The sequence below is a fragment of the Pelodiscus sinensis genome, chromosome 10 (assembly GCF_052426305.1).
Source record: "Pelodiscus sinensis isolate ZL-2025 chromosome 10, ASM5242630v1, whole genome shotgun sequence".
NCBI lineage: Eukaryota > Metazoa > Chordata > Testudines > Trionychidae > Pelodiscus > Pelodiscus sinensis.
The window spans coordinates 19,348,733-19,365,089 of record NC_143061.1 but is presented as its reverse complement, the minus strand read 5'-3'; the positions used below and the strand labels follow the sequence as shown (position 1 = coordinate 19,365,089).

The 16,357-nt window shown below is 41.9% G+C and overlaps 1 long non-coding RNA gene across 1 annotated transcript in view; it reads right to left on the bottom strand.

The window, feature by feature from the left end:
• The window catches only part of LOC112546546 (uncharacterized), a 35,628-nt gene extending 22,553 nt beyond the window's left edge, over positions 1-13,075 (bottom strand). The window contains exon 1 of the long non-coding RNA XR_012906403.2: positions 12,874-13,075. This is a non-coding gene — a long non-coding RNA (uncharacterized LOC112546546). The remainder of the gene's footprint in view (positions 1-12,873) is intronic.
• Between the last annotated feature and the right edge of the window lie 3,282 nt (positions 13,076-16,357).

Sequence of the window (16,357 nt, the reverse complement as noted above, 5' to 3'; positions counted from 1 at the left end):
TGCACTGAAATCCTCCTGAAGTGTGGCTCTAGCACTAAATTGCTCCAGCTCAAGTCCTCAACTAGCATAAGGTTCTGCATATGGTTCTGCAGGATATTACTGGACTGAAGTTCAGCTAAGCTCCTTTTGCAAGGCTCACACAAAGCTTATTCTTTGCTGCTTTCTGTATATGCAGATAATTCTTGTCAAATCCTTGTTTACTGTCTCCCTAACCTGACTTTTGTTGTGCGATAGGATTTCTAGAACTGAGCTGCTCACCTGACAGGATCAATGTGGCATACTGTGGACTCAGTCAAGCTGTATTGTTGTGGATACACATCTTCAACTTTCACACCTCCAGACAGACCTAATCCTGAAAACTTCCCCTCCACTCTGACCTTTCAGGATCAGTTATAAGGAGTGCTATTAGGCGTTAGAATTAATTGAAAAGTTTTTCTTTTATGAGTATATCCAAGAAATCAGCTATCAAAGGATTCAATTCTTACAAAAATAATAAACATGCCGGTCAACAAAGCAATGAACACAGAACTTGATTGGTAAAGGTCTTCTGGGATGTGTGGCTAATATAGGAAAATACATAGCATGAACAGCAGCGTATGAAGATAACTACTGAGCTATGCAAAATGAACAACAAATAGCTTGTTTTTTAGTTGTATATTTTATTAAGTATAATTACTTGGGGCTTTAAATCAAGAGTGGCATCAAAAAAACAAGCATCTCTCAAATTTAATTACTTGACCCTGCGGCTTGCATGATAAACAGGAATGGTGAGGTTGACGGTTAATGTATTAAACTAGTGTGGCTTCTACAAAGCCCTTTCTGATCATGGGTGTTTATTAGGAGGCAGTGGCTTTTATAGGAAAATATCCAGAATATAAAAACAATAGTAAAGTTTACAGTTGAATCAGCAAAGCAATACTAAATGGAAAAGAAAATTAACATGACTCACTTAAGTTGCATAGCTTATTTCAAGTTGATAGATGGAGGTTATCAAAATGCAGATGCAGTTGTGGAAATCACAGTGGAATTCTGAAGTTGAAGCTACCCTGAAATACTATGGCCACAGGTTTCTGGAACAGCTGAAGAGTGCTCAATGCAAGCAACCAAGAAAGCTTAAAAACAGTGTTGTTCCATATGTGGGGCATACTATGAAAGGTGTGGAAAAGCCGTGACTAGAATAATCAGTTTGCTGATTTGTATAAAAAAACAGTCATAGATCATTACAGTTTTAATAAGTATATATGCTCTTATTCCTTTTGATTGATATACATAAACATGCTTATTCTACACACTATACACTGAGCCCCTGGAATCTCAAGTATTACCAATCATAGCAGTTTGCTGGAAATAACTACTAAGAATTCCAGAAGACAGTATTGCTGGGCTCTAATTTCCTAGTTAGGTTATAATATAAGGGCAAGCTAGGTTTTGCTAACCATCAAGAAATTATATCAAAGGTCTCCTTACTGCCACGGTCTTGTGAAATATTGAGTTTGAGGTTTGCTTTGAGTCTTGAATTGGACTCAGAGAGAACACAAATGATGCAGCCTCACCCTCTGAAAAACTGGGGGGAAAACTGATCCTAACCCTTAGAACACCTGTCTCAGTCCTTCAGTAAACTTATAGAAACACCATATGATACAATTCATATGACTACCATTAGGTGACAACTCAGTTTAAAACTAATCACCAAGAACTGTCTTAAAATTTCCCTGACATGTAGGTAGTGCAGAGAATGAAAGACCATCTTTTGCCACCCTCTCTCACATTTATTTCAGTGGGGCTATGCACAGTGTAAGGACCTTCTCAATGTGAGGAGTGGCAGAACCTATCCCAGTGTGCCTTGCTTTGATGAAAGTATCCTATAATTTGGGGAGGGAGGAGCACATTCCATATTTCTAATAAAGCAACCCTGTTTGTGGAATCTGGCTTGATTCTGACTAATTCCGAGTCAAAGACTCTGTCCTGCTCCACTAAAATCCACTTGTATTGCTATCAAACAACAATACTTCCTAAGTGAAGTAGGAAGTGATAATCAAAGACTGGCTTCTCACTAGATGAATGGTTCAGAGCCAAGTCATAAACTCCAAATGACTCAACAGCTCAACTATCTCACATATTTATGTCTGGCTTTAAACATTTCATTAAAAAAATATTAACTTTGGCTCTGTGAGCCATTCCAATATTTTTAAAAGTTCACCTTCCTCAGAAGTTTTTGACAGACTGACTCAAAGGAATAGTGTCTCTAGCAGTTGGAGGTTAGGACTGGGAGTTAGGTAACATGGATTCTGTCCCTGATTCCGGCACTGGCTTCAGTGACACCAGAATCAGGGCCTAAATGCAGTGTCTCTGAAAAGCTTTTCTTTCAATTGTGGGGGAAATCAGTTTGCTGCGCCCCAGTTTATTCCTCTGTAACACGGTAGCAATAAAACTCACCTGCGCACAGAGTGCTTTGAAACATTAACATGAAAAGTACAATGCTGGAACTTTTTAAAGTTAACCTGAAGATTTAACCACACAGCCCCTAATAAATAAAAATCAATGGCCTTTGTGGGGATAAATCCCTGAGCTAGTTTTGGAAATCTTAACCTATATACAACGAGTGCAAAGTGTTCTGTTCTTAAAGTTAACTTATTTCAAATGTATGCATAATTTCAGTCAAAACAGAAGTACACTAATTAGTGCTGTGTATGTGTAACTAAACATGATCTCGTAACACAGAGCAGTTCAGCTTTACAAAGAAATCTTTCCACATAATTTACAAAGTTCATTTCCACATATTATCCTATTACTTACACAAACTGCTTGGAAAGGAAGGGTAAAATCCACAGTTTTCCCCCACATAAAATATGATTTTCCAGATAAATAATTTACCAGATAGCTCTATTCTGCCTATAGGGTAAGCAAGAAGAGAAGAAGGAAAAAACAAAGAGAGATTTCCAGTGATAACATGTAAAATATGCATAAGCAACATTGAACAAAAACAGAATTACCTTAGCAGGTTCCTGAAGTCATGCACCATCAAGTTACATGTAGCTTTGCTCTAGAATTAATTCAGTATTTAATAATTTAGTACTAAGAGATGAGGGGACATGCACTGCAGCATATTACAAAACGGTTTGGAAACTTCAGAGATTTGAAAATGCAGTAACTGACTATGTCAATTCCCTAAATTCAGCAACATACCAAACTAGGTCTAATACCAGTATTAACCCTGGATTCTTACCTACTCATCTAGTTCCTTACCATGGGGTTTTTCTTGCTATAATATGTGGCAATTCAATTAACTGAACTCAGGGAAATAACTGAAAACGGTATTACTCTAAAATTAGACATTTTCCTGAGTAAAAAATGCAGGATCAGGCCTTATAGCAGTAATCAAAGTGTGAATCACTACTTGCAGTTTTGCTGTCTTCTTTCAAAACTAGTTTCGTTCCTTTTGTTGACGCATTTGGAGGAGAGATGGAACCTTTGTGGTTATGGGTATGTGTGTTTTTTTAAAGCTCTTGACATTTTGTGGCTCTACCAGAAATGAGTAAATAAATGACCGTGAAAACTGTCCTGATTGTTATTACAGTATATCTGTTTGTTTCCCTACTGGCTTCAGCAACACTGCAGATGAAACAAATCCAAAACACACACATATGCAGTTAGGGAATCTCTTTTAAAAGTGCAATAAAACAAAGAGAGGAAGGAGAGAGAGAGGAATGCAATATCAAGACAGCCAATCTTGCTTTCCTTGTAGAGTCAGAATTCCCACTGAAACAGTTTGCACACTAGTATCCCCTAGCCTTTCAATAATAATACAGTTAACTTGGGGTGTATGGCGTTGCATGATAGTACCTCTAATGGGGTAGTACCTCTAAAGGAGGGCTTGTCGCACTTCTTTGGGAGTGGCCCATTCTTTATTGATTTCTATTGGCACCCAGCTCTCACCTGTGTCTCCACTTAGTTGCTTTCTATGCGCAACAGCCACACCCCGGGCAACGGCTTGACAGGCTGGCTAAACCAGATGAGGGTAGCCGATGGGTCTGAAACCATCAGTGAGTTAAGGACTTGCTCATCCCAGCATGCGAAGACTGCTTCGATGGATCAGGCAGAGGAAATCCTTATGATTCAACAGCTGAGAAGGTGTTGCAGCAGCGCACTATGGAGTGCGTGGGCATGTCAGAGCATTTAAGGTGACATGGCCATCCAATGCAGCCAAGGTAGTCTCCAGAAGTAACGATTTTTCGTGGCACTGGATTCTGATTTCTGAGGCCAAGAGAGTGGGATCGTCTCTGTGCAAAGGCTTTCCCACTATAATATTTTTCACGCACAGGTTATGTTGTGCAAAAAAAAAGAAGTTGGTAATGGGAACATGGAACGTCCGTACACTCATGGACAGTGAGGATACAGTAAGACCTCATTGGAGAACAGCCCTAGTTGCTAAAGAGCTTTCATGCTATGGTACTGATATTCCTGCCTTGAGTGAAACCAGGCTTGTTGAAGAAGGATCTCACTGACCTAGCTAGTGATTATACCTTTTTCTGGAAAGGGAAAGCACAGAATAAGGATAGGATCCATGGAGTCTGCCTGGCCGTTAAGACTAGTCTGATGAAACAACTTTCGGACCGCCTGTCACTATTAACGAGAGGCTCATAAAGCTACGCTTATCCCTTAGTCACAAGTGGTATGCAATAGTCATCAGTGCATATGCTCCCATCACGAACAGCACAGAGGAGTTAATTGAGCAGTTTTACATCGACCTGAGTTCCATTCTGTGCTCATTGCTGGCCAACGACAAGTCGATATTGTTGGGAGACTTCAACGCTCGAGTTGGCTTCAACCACAGTCGATGGGCGGGAGTGTTAGGCAAACATGGCATTGGCAAGGTGAACAGCAACGGCTTATTGCTCCTGAGAAAATGTGCAGAACATGACCTCCTCATCATGAACACAGTGTTCAGGATGGCAAACAAATACAAGACTAGCTGGATGCACCCTACATCGAAACAATGGTACATGATAAATTATGTCATTGTTCATCAGTATGATATTCAGGATGTCCTCATCACCAAAGCCATACGAGGAGCAGAGTGCTGGACTGACTATAGGCTTGTCCGTACCATTTTCAAAATACACATCGCTCAGCATCACCCAAAGCGCTCAAACCTCATCTGAACAGCCTTTATCATTGCCAGACTCCAGCAGCCTTCTCATCTGCGTAAGTTCCAGTCAAGCCTTGATGAAAAGTTAACTGCCAACAGACAGTCCGATTCAGAAGTGGAGCCAGTTTAGAGAAATGATGATGGAGACAGCGAAGTCAGTGCTCGGTCCCAAGAAACACAATCATCAAAACTGGTTTGATGAGAATAACAGTGCTATTGAGGACCTGCTTGCCAAGAAGAACAAGGCATTTATGGAGTAGCAGAATGACCCAGGCTCCATCTCTGAGAAAGACAGGTTTAAGTTCCTCCAGGTCCAGGCTCAGCGAGAAATCCTCAAAATGCACGATTAGCGGTGGAAGAAGAAAGCTGAAGAGGTGCAACACTATGCTTACTTAAACAGCCCAAGGGAGTTCTTCAGCTCCATCAAGTCAGTCTTTGGTCCTTCCAAGTCTGGCTTTGCCCCCTTGTTGTCTGCAGATGGAGCCACGTTGATCAGGGATAAGGCTGGCATTAATAACCGATGGAAAGAGTATTTCAATCAGCTCCTGAATCGACCATCATCAGTCGATCAGTCAGCACTGGAACAGATCCCTCAGAAGCCAACCCTTGAAGACCAGGGAGATCCTCCATTTATTGACGAAGTTAGAAAGGCCATCAGGCAGATGAGTTGTGGCAAGGAATCTGGCAAGGATGGAATTCCTGCAGAACTGTACAAGGTATTTAATGAGGAGTCACTTAAGTTTTTCATAATGTCTTGACCAGTATTTGGGAAGAGGAAGAAATGCCATCTGACCTCTGTGATGCCATGATAGTTGCTCTGTACAAGAATAAGGGTGCAAGAGGCAACTGCGGGAACTATAGAGGTATCTTGCTTGCTGCTTTCCGTTGCCGGGAAAATCTTCACCTGCATCATCCTGAACAGGCTAATTTTGACAGTATCAGAAGTGAGTCTCTCCGAGTCACAATGTGGCTTCCACCCTAATCACAGTACTGTCAATATGATCTTTGTAATGAGACAGGTGCAAGAGAAGAGCCTTGAGCAGAATATGAACCTCTACTCTGTCTTCATTGATCTGACGAAGGCATTCGACGCGGTTAACAGAGATGCATTGTGGATCATCCTCGGGAAGCTCGGTTGCCCACCAAAGTTCATCTCACTCATCAAGCTGTTTCATGATGACATGACAGGAGAGGTACTCTCAGATGGTATGCTATCTGAGAAATTTAACATCTCTAATGGCGTGAAGCAGAGCTGCATACTCACCCCGGGGTTTTTTAATCTCACTCAAGTCTTCATGCATGCTGTTAGAGACCTGGATCTTGGTATTTACATCACTGTTTGATTTGAGACACCTTACTGCAAAGACCAAGACACTGGAGAGGCTTATCACCAAAGCGCTGTTTGCTGATGACCGCACCCTTATGGCACACCAAGAGATCCACCTGCAGACCATCATTGACACGTTCTCTGAAGCATCCAAACTGTTCGGTGTCGCAATTAGCCTTGGAAAGACAGAAGTCTTCTTCTAGCCTGCACCAAACAGTGCTCCCCCATAGCCATGCATCACTATTGATGGCACACAACTGAAGGTAGTAGACAACTTTAAGTACCTGGGCAGCACAATATCAAGTAATGGATCCCTCGACAAAGAGATTACAGCGAGGATCCAGAAAGCCAGTCAGGGAGATTGCGTACTAAAGTTCTCCAGCACAAAGATATTCGCCTTTCAATTAAACTCAAGGTATATAGTGCCATGGTCCTCACCTCTCTCCTGTATGGCTGTGAAACATGGACTCGGTACTGTAGACACATCAAGCGGATGGAGCAGTTTCACATGCGCTCCCTACAATCAATCATGAGAGTATGCTGGCAGGACCGAATTACTAACCAAGAAGTGCTTGATAGAGCTAGTTCCACAAGCATCGAAGCCAAGATCCTTCAGACCCAGCTTCGATGGTCTGGCCATGTTCTCCGCATGGACAAAAGCAGGATCCTGAAGCAGCTGTTCTATGGGGAGCTGGTACGTGGTAGTCGCAAACAGGGACACCCGAGGAAGAGATATAAGGACAACCTGACAACCAACTTTCAGTAGACAGGCCTTCAACCTCGACAATTTGAACTAGCTGCTGCAGATAGGACTACTTGGCATTCCCTTCCAAGGAAAGCAGTGACAAAGTTTGAGGACCACTGCTGCCAATGCCTCGCAGCTGCACATGAAAGACGATATAGAGCTGAGTTCTATCCTGTCCTGACAACCGGTGTTCCATGCCCTGTCTGTAACTGCATGTGTGCTTTGACCTTTGGGCTCCAGAGCCACATGTGTTTCCACAAATGAAATGCAAAACATGTCTTCCTCGGCTCCCGAGAGACAACCAACAACAACAACAACAACAATAATTAACTTCAATAATAATTCCTATAATTATTGCTAAATTCTGTCCTGGGCAAAAGATAGAATGTTGTAGTTAATGGTCACAAAAATGTATTTTGAAAAAGAATCTTCCTGCCCCACTGTTATATTGCTAATTTTAAAACCAAGAGCATTCCATATTAAATTGATACATCCATTCCTTCATCTGTGTATAACCTAACTTGAGAATTGTTAGGCAAACATTTGAGCAAGTGTGTGGCTTGGTGTATGGTGGAAATGGTATACCTAGCTTTTAGTAAGGCATTTGATATGGTGTAGCCAGACAGGAACCCCCCTTGTAACATCCATTTTTGCTTGCCTGGAGCATGCAGGGCACACAGAGCAGAAGGCCCAGGCTGTGTGACCGTGAATGGCTGTAAACAGAGATATGCCAATTGCTGACCAAGAGGCTGCCAAGGAGTGCCTTGACTCAAACCCATATTGATACGAACACACAGCCGTCCGCGGGGGGAGGAATCTCTCACCCAGTAAAAAAATGTCTAGTACTCACAATTTAGTTATCTCTCTTGCAAGTGTAAATTAACTTGAAACTTGCTTGTAAGAACTGGCGCCACAAAACAGACCAGTACAATTTAGCCTCTTAGATAAGAAAGAAGATACGGGCCCCTAGGTGTATAAAGATGGGTCCAGCAGCACATTTACTCTGAGTGTCAATCTACCATCTATCTGCTGGTCGGGTTAGGTGTTTGATCTCCCAAGGTTCCACGGGGACGCCCACCTCGTATTCGTCTTTCCTAGGAATTGAGAGACCGGCCCTGGCCTGACATGCTGGAGTCGAGAGGCACAGAAAGGGGTAAAAATTGTACCAGGATGTGGTCCTTTGTTTAAGTATATATATATATATATATATATATATATATATATATATATATATATATATATATATATATATATATATATATACACACACACATACACACATAGGCTACGTCTACACTGGCCCCTTTTCCGAAAGGGGCATGTTAATTTCACAGGTCGTAATAGGGAAATCTGTGGGGGATTTAAATATCCCCCGCGGCATTTAAATAAAAATGTCCGCCGCTTTTTTCCGGCTTTTACAAAAGCCGGAAAAGAGCGTCTACACTGGCGCCGATCCTCCGGAAAAAAAGCCCTTTTCCGGAGGATCTTATTCCTACTTCAAAAGTAGGAATAAGATCCTCCGGAAAAGGGCTTTTTTTTCCGGAGGATCGGGGCCAGTGTAGACGCTCTTTTCCGGCTTTTCTAAAAGCCGGAAAAAAGCGGCGGACATTTTTATTTAAATGCCGCGGGGGATATTTAAATCCCCCGCGGATTTCCCTATTACGACCTGTGAAATTAACATGCCTCTTTCGGAAAAGGGGCCAGTGTAGACGAGCCCATAGTGTTAGAGCTCTTTAAAGATTAAGCTGTCACTTGGTACCATTATTTCTATTTTCTATCTTTACCTTTTTTTTCCTGTAACCATTTTTAAGACCTATATATTTGCTAGCATTTAAGAAATAGAGCAATAGCCATTGTAACCATATGATTTATAAGCTTCCTTAATAAACCTGTAACTGTTTAAGCTTTAACCTGACTCCTTCAGTTGCTGTAACAAAACCAAGCACAATTTAAAAGAACTTCAGCCGGTCATAAAGGGACAGACATAGGAAGAGCTTGGGCGTTTGGATCTGTGTCACTCCCAGGTGACAGGTCCATTGGGGCACCTTTCAGCCTTCCCTAGGCTTCCCGCTGCGAAGGAACCCTGTGTTCTAGCTGCTAAAATCTAAGGTGTAATAAGCTCTTCCTATAAAAAGGGGCATCTGTTGGCCTGCTGGCTACCCTCTGTGAAGGGACCCCGGTCCTAGTAGTAAAGACACGGATGTTAAACCTTTTCTCGGAAACACACACACACACACACACACACACACACACTGCCCTGACCGTCGGCTGACATATGGTCTCACATGATCTTATCAATAAACTGGGCAAATACAAGTTAGATGGGGCTTCTATAAGCTAGGTGCATAACTGGCTGGATAACTGTCTTCAGAGAGTAGTTATTAATGGTTCACAATCTTGCTGGAAGGGCATAACAAGTGGGGTTTTTCAGGGGTCTGTTTTGGGACTGATTCTGTTCAATATCTTCATCAGTGCGTTAGATATTGGCACAAAGAATATGCTTATTAAGTTTGCAGATGATACCAAGCTGGGAGGGTAGGGTCATAATTCAAAATGAACTGAACAAACTGGAGAAATGGTATGAGGCAAATAGGATGAAGTTTAATAAGGACAAAGGCAAAGTACTCCACTTAGGAAGGAACAATCAGTTTCACACACACAGAATGGGAAGTGACTGTCTAGGAAGGAGTACTGCAGAAAAGGATCTAGGGGTCATAATGGAACCCAGGCTAAATATGAGTCAACAGTCTGACGCTGTTGCAAAAAAAGCAAACATGATTCTGGGATTCATTAACAGGAGTGTTGTGAGCAAAACACAAGAAGTCATTCTTCCACTCTACTCTGCGCTGAGTTGGCCTCAATTTGAGTATTGTGTCCAGTTCTGGGCACCACATTTCAAGAAAGATGTGGAGAAATTGGAGAAAATCCATAGGAGAGCAACAAGAATGATTAAAGGTCTAGAGAAGACCTATGAAGGAAGACTGAAAGAATTAGGCTTCTTTAGTTTGGAAAGGAAAAGACTGAGAGGAGACATGATAGTGGTTTTCAGGTATCTAAAAGGGTGTCACAAGCAGGAGGGAGAAAAATTGTTCTCCTTGGCCTCTGAGGATAGGACAAGAAGCAATGGGCTTAAACTGCAGCAAGGGAGGTTTAGGTTGGACATTAGGAAAAACTTCCTAACTGTCAGGGTGGTGAAACACTGGAATAAATTGTGTAGGGAGGTTGTGGAATCTCTATCTCTGGAGATATTTAAGAGCAGGTTAGATAGACATCTATCAGGGATGGTCTAGATGGTACTGGGACCTACCAGTCCCTACCAGTCCAGGTCCCTACCAGTTCTAGTGTTCTATGATTCTATGTTCTTACCTTTTCTCACGTGAGCAAATTTATTAATGAAAATGGGTATTAAGCAAAAGCATATGCTTAAGTGTTCATATGATTGGGGCCTGAGACTGGAGTTACCTGAAGATATGGACCCGGTCTTCTTTTATTCCTGTTAAGCTCAATATACATCTAAATTGCTACATAAATCATAATGCAAATCTAAAGTTGCATTATAAGTAACTGTAAAGAGATCATTTAACTGAATAAGTTTCCTTTCTTAAATTAGTGAATGTTTCTTAGGGTATACAACACCAAACCACATTGCCTTAAGGAACTGTAAACATTTTAGAGTGATTTGCATTTTCTAGAAAGAAAGCAAAGAGGTCAGTGAAACAGACTGCAGACAGCCAATTTGGCAACAAACTCCTGCTGTTTCTTAAGATGAAAAACACCACTTAGAGCATATTCAAAGTTTACAAAAGATCCCCAATTTACCTAATCAGTTTCCATTAGGTACATTAAAGGCTAAGTACAAAAAGGATTTTAATAGGTTTAGAGCCCTATTGGTTTTATAAGTTAGTAACACTATTATCCCCACAGAGTGGGCTCTCTGAAGTTTCTGTAACACTCCAGCTAGGGTAAAGAGCATCAGCAAAGAGCAAGCTTAACAGCATGAATGACATTGTCAGGTCAAACTCAGCCCAAATTTAATCCCTGATCCTGTGCATGGATTCACATAAATTTACATTTCCCCACAGAGCTTCATTACATTTAACAGACTCTACAGGGGTACAAGAGTCCTTGTATCCATCCAGGTCATGAGCAGTCAGATCTGGTGATTGGATCAAGAAATCAACCTACTAGTTACAGCTGAGTCCAAGATGGGAAGAGACCAGCAGCAAGCCAAGGATCAGTACTGGAGGAACATAAGCAAAATCCCAGAGGCAGAGGCAAGAATGTAAGTCAGAAGCAGGAAGGGAACAGAGACTGAAACAAGGGCAAGCGTAGCTGCGGGTACGGTACACACTGAGCAGTCACTGATCTACTGTGGCAGCCAGGCCTACTTGCCAGGCTGAATAGCAAATCAAGGGGCCGTGGCTACTCCATCAGTTCCAAGACAATGCAGCTGAGCTCATAGATTGCCAGTCAGTAAAGTTACTTAGGGAACAGGCCAGCAGCTGGTCCTCACTGATTTGGACCCTGACAGTCCCTACCAATTTGGGTTTTAGGTCCTAAATTTTATAAAAGCCTATATGAAACATTTCTGCGAACAGTATTTTTAAAAGAAAAAAAAAACTTTTTGGAAATTATTATGAGAGGAGTAGGAGATCTGGATCCACACTGGAGCATTCCCAAAGTTAGGGAGTTTGTGGCTTCAGGCTTTATCTGGGAACAAACTCCGTGGGTTGTTTTATTTTGTTTTATTAATAAATACATTTTCACTTGCTGTTCTTGCAATCCAAAGATTGCAATACTCTACTAGGTCTTGATCTTTTCCAGCTAAGTTAATGGCAAAACTCCCACTGAGCAAGACTGGAGCACAATAAGATCTCTAAGATCGCGGTTAAATGAGCATTTGTTTTGCCAGCATATGCACTGATGTGCACAGTTCTATGTCATGGGGAGATATCCTTCCCACATCATGGGTACCACCACTTATTAAGCTGGATTTATTATGGCAGTGGGAAAGTTCTCTCCCATCGGCATAACACAGCTATATGAGCAACCTTTCAGCAACACAGCTGTGCCACTCTAAGTGCAGACATGGCCAAATACAAAAGGCAGTGTCAGCGAACTCACCAACATGAGTACAAACATAAAGAAAACTAATTAGTCCTCTGTATTTTCACATAGCTGACACCTGAGTAAAAATCATCAACAAGCTAGAAATTCTCAGTCTTCATTTCATTATATTTCCATGCACTAACACTTCACACACACTTTAGTATGTGCCTATATATAAATGTGGACCTCAACTTACTATGGTGATAAGCATGATATAAACGGAAGAAAAAAAATAAAATACAGGTGGGACCTCCCTGATCCAGCATCCTTGGAACCTGAGCAGTCCCACTGGACCACGGGAAGCCAAAGCTCCCCTCAAAGCTGTTGGCCCTGCTCCCGGGTGCTAGGCCACCAGGCTCTGCTCCCAGCTTTGGCCAGGGCTGTGCTCCCTACCATGCCAGCACTGCTGGGGCTACACTCCCTACCACCAGACGACCAACTCTGGGCACCTTATGCTGATCCAGCAGTATCCGTGGTTCTGATGGACCACAGATGATACTGGACCAGCATGTCCCAGATTTTAGAATCTCAACCTCTACTTACCCTTATGCAAAGCATATATTGCACATGAGCACTAAGAGAGACTGAATCGGTACTATATCTTCCCTTTACTTCTAGCCCCATAATATGGCAAACTGTCCTCTTCACGTTTGCTCTGGGTATTGTCCTGGGACTCTGAAACATTTCAAATCAAAAGGCCTTGCTTAATAGTCGATCCTTCACCCCTCAAAGTGTCACAGCCACCTGGTTGTTCTGTGCTGCCATGACTCCAAACAGTTGTCATGAGCAGCTGCCCTGTCACAAACCCATATGCTGTGATGCAATAACAATTGTCTCACACTACTGCTTCCAGTAGCCGCTGTTGTGCAGGGCTCTATCACTGGTCTTAAAGTAGGCCAATTCACATTTGCTCTGCTGATGTAAAGTGGACATAAATCTACCATAAAGGCCTCTTTGAGGAATTTCTCAAGGTGTGGGACTTACTAGAAGGCCCAGAGTCAGCATAAATGGCTGCATGCCCCTACGGCTAGAATTCTGGAGGCAGACAAGGGGCATGTCCAAAAGGAAAGGATGTGTAGCAGGGCCATCCCTATAGATGCTGGTAGGTGAGGACTTGCGAGTGTGAGCTGCTCTACTGTGTCCCAGGCCAAACCAGCTACTAGCAGCCCCAGCATAAGTCAGGCAAAAAGACGGCCTAAGCTACCTTTATGTCTCCCTCAGTCCCTACTCTGAGTGCAGCTCAGAGGCAAGAATGATATTTCTCATGGTTCCCATGAGACTTCTCCAGATGTTCAAGAACTCAGTTCAGCTCCAGTTTTGCCACTCAGGTTCCTTTATTTGCATACAATAAGCTATGAGTTGACCAGATTCAAGTAATGGGTGGGGAAAGTGTGCGCCACTACCCACAGTTATACAGTGTAACTCTTCCTTTGTACACATTTACACAGCATTGAATTTATTATGCATTCATCATGTTTTGGGGCTTGGCTTAGTAACTCTGTAGGAATCAGTCCTGGTACTGCATGGTCTATCCACGCACTGGTCATATACAACTTACTCTAAACCTCATCATTACATGCCCAGCTATTCTTATCTGTTGCTAGCTTGTCCACTATAAATAGTTCCCTGAGTGATCCCCTTTATCTTAGCCAATATGGACATTCTGTTTCTAGACTGCTAATTTATTTACCTCCCTAATCCTGTCTCTCAAAAAATAAGGCCTCATTCATGTCTAATTATTCACGTCAGGCCTAAAATATTAGGCCAAAGTATCTCTTTCAAGTGGCAATTTCACTCCCTCTGGGATACCTGGCATTGGCCACTTTTTGAAGAGGAGATACTGGACTAGATGGACCTTTGGTCTAACGCACTACGACTGTTCTAAGTTATGTTTTTATGGCATTTATTTTAACTAAATCAATTTCATTGAAATATTTAAGCAGGATATCCCATGTTCTAAGATCCAGTAGCGATGGTTCATAATTGCAGTCTGGATGAGATATGATGAAGAGTAGTGTATTTAAGAGCTACCATGTTTTCAGGTGAAGAAAAACCAAATTCGTTAGGCCAGGCAAGTCCAATAATGGGGCAGAAGACATGGTGGCAGTCTGCGATAACCAGAGAAGTAGATTCTGTCTGCAAAGAAATTCTTTTCTTGAAACCTGGAGGGATTCAGATTCTTAAAGTTCCTATTGAAAGTTGAATTCTGGCATAGCTGTTACCCACCGCCAAGTCTTTTTCTTTTGATACCATTCCCAGCCAATCTTCATGCTAAATATTAGTGAACATAGCAAGATATAAAAAATGGGGCCTAGGTAAAAGGAAGGAATAGTTCAGTACAACATTTCTTTGCTTCTGGGAGCTGTGCCAAGCCACAGACGGTGCTGTCTGTTTTCAAGATATAAATTCACAGGATGGGTTATTTTCACAATTTGGCATTTGTACATTTAATTCCTGGGAATCCTGAGAGCACCTGCAAAAATACATAAATAAATAAATAGATATATAAATAAATAAAAACAACTAGAGCTAATTGCTTTTCTCCTTTCCCAGTGTTGTATTTTTAAATAATAGAGCTACACGGAGTTAGCCATGAAAATTTACCAACCCAGGCACAAAATCAACTTACCTATCCTCTTGACCATAATTATTGACTTTAGTAATAATGGACTTCAGGTGAGGATTTCAAAGGCACCTAACTGCTGTAGGAATACAAAACCTTTTCAAAGTCAGCAGGATTTGTCCTCTAAGTCATCTCAGAGCTTTTGAAAATCACATTCCAAGTCTTTACACATTTTGTGAAGGGCTCAAAACATTTCTCAGTATAAATAACTAAATACATACATATATACATATATACACAAATGTTCAATTATTTATTTAAAAACAAATAAATAAAACAACCACATCCTGTCAGGCACTCAGATTTATATCTCAGAGTAAAAATAATGACGTTCATTCTCCTTCAGCTTGTATAGATATTTATGCCTGGGCAAAGTGATTGTAAAATAACATAACCAGTGCAAGTGAATGGGGAATTTTGCTCTGGCAGCTTTTTACACCCACATTGACAGGTTTCATTGACTATACGAGGGCCTAGACCAGGAATGGAGAACCTTTTTTGGATCAGGGCCTGACCCACTGAAAAATCAGTCAGGGAAGTAAAAAAAACCACCCTTCACTCACATGGCCCCCGACTCAGGAGAAAGACAATCCCCACATTCCCCTTGCACACTAGAACCTACAGGGGGCCCAGGCTAGTAGATTTTGTGTGCTTCAGCCCCATGGGGGAATATTGGAGGGAAGGTTCAAGCACCAGCATGGCTTCCCCAATTCCGGTGGGGAGCCCTGAGTCTTGGGGCTGGATCCGGTAAGCTGGAAGCTGGATATAGCCCCTGGGCCTTAGGTTCCCCACCCCTGGCCTAGATGGTGAAAAATCAGACTCCATGTGCTCAATTCTTATTTACACTAAGAACATAAGAATGCTTCATACCAATGGTCCATCTTGCTCAGTGTCATGTCTTCTGACAGTGGACAGTGCCAGATGCTCCAAAAGGAATGAACAGAAAAGAGCAATCATTAAGTGATCCATCCCTTAAGGACCATTAACACCATTCTGGTAGTGGTGAGGGACCTAAAGTGAGTATCAAGGCAACTGGTATAATGGTGCTTTCATGTAAGTGAAAAATCAAGCATAGTACGCCAACAGATGTGTACACCATATGCTAAGGAATTTGGCCAGTTAGAGGTAAGAGTGCTATGCAATCCTTAAACCCACTTCCTGAAGCACTTTATGTTTCCTTGGAGCATCTCATCCTAGCACTGAATGTCCCCAGACTAGTTAATTTGCATTAGCTGGTGTGATATGACATATCTAAGGCCCTGCTTATGCATAAACTTGCTTTGGCTAAATGAAACTGGTTTAAATTAAACCATTTCAAAAGCCTGTGAAGGCATTCTTACTCAGTTTAAGAATGGCTAATTTTAGGTTAGTTTACACATATTCTTAATTTTAACTAAACAAAAA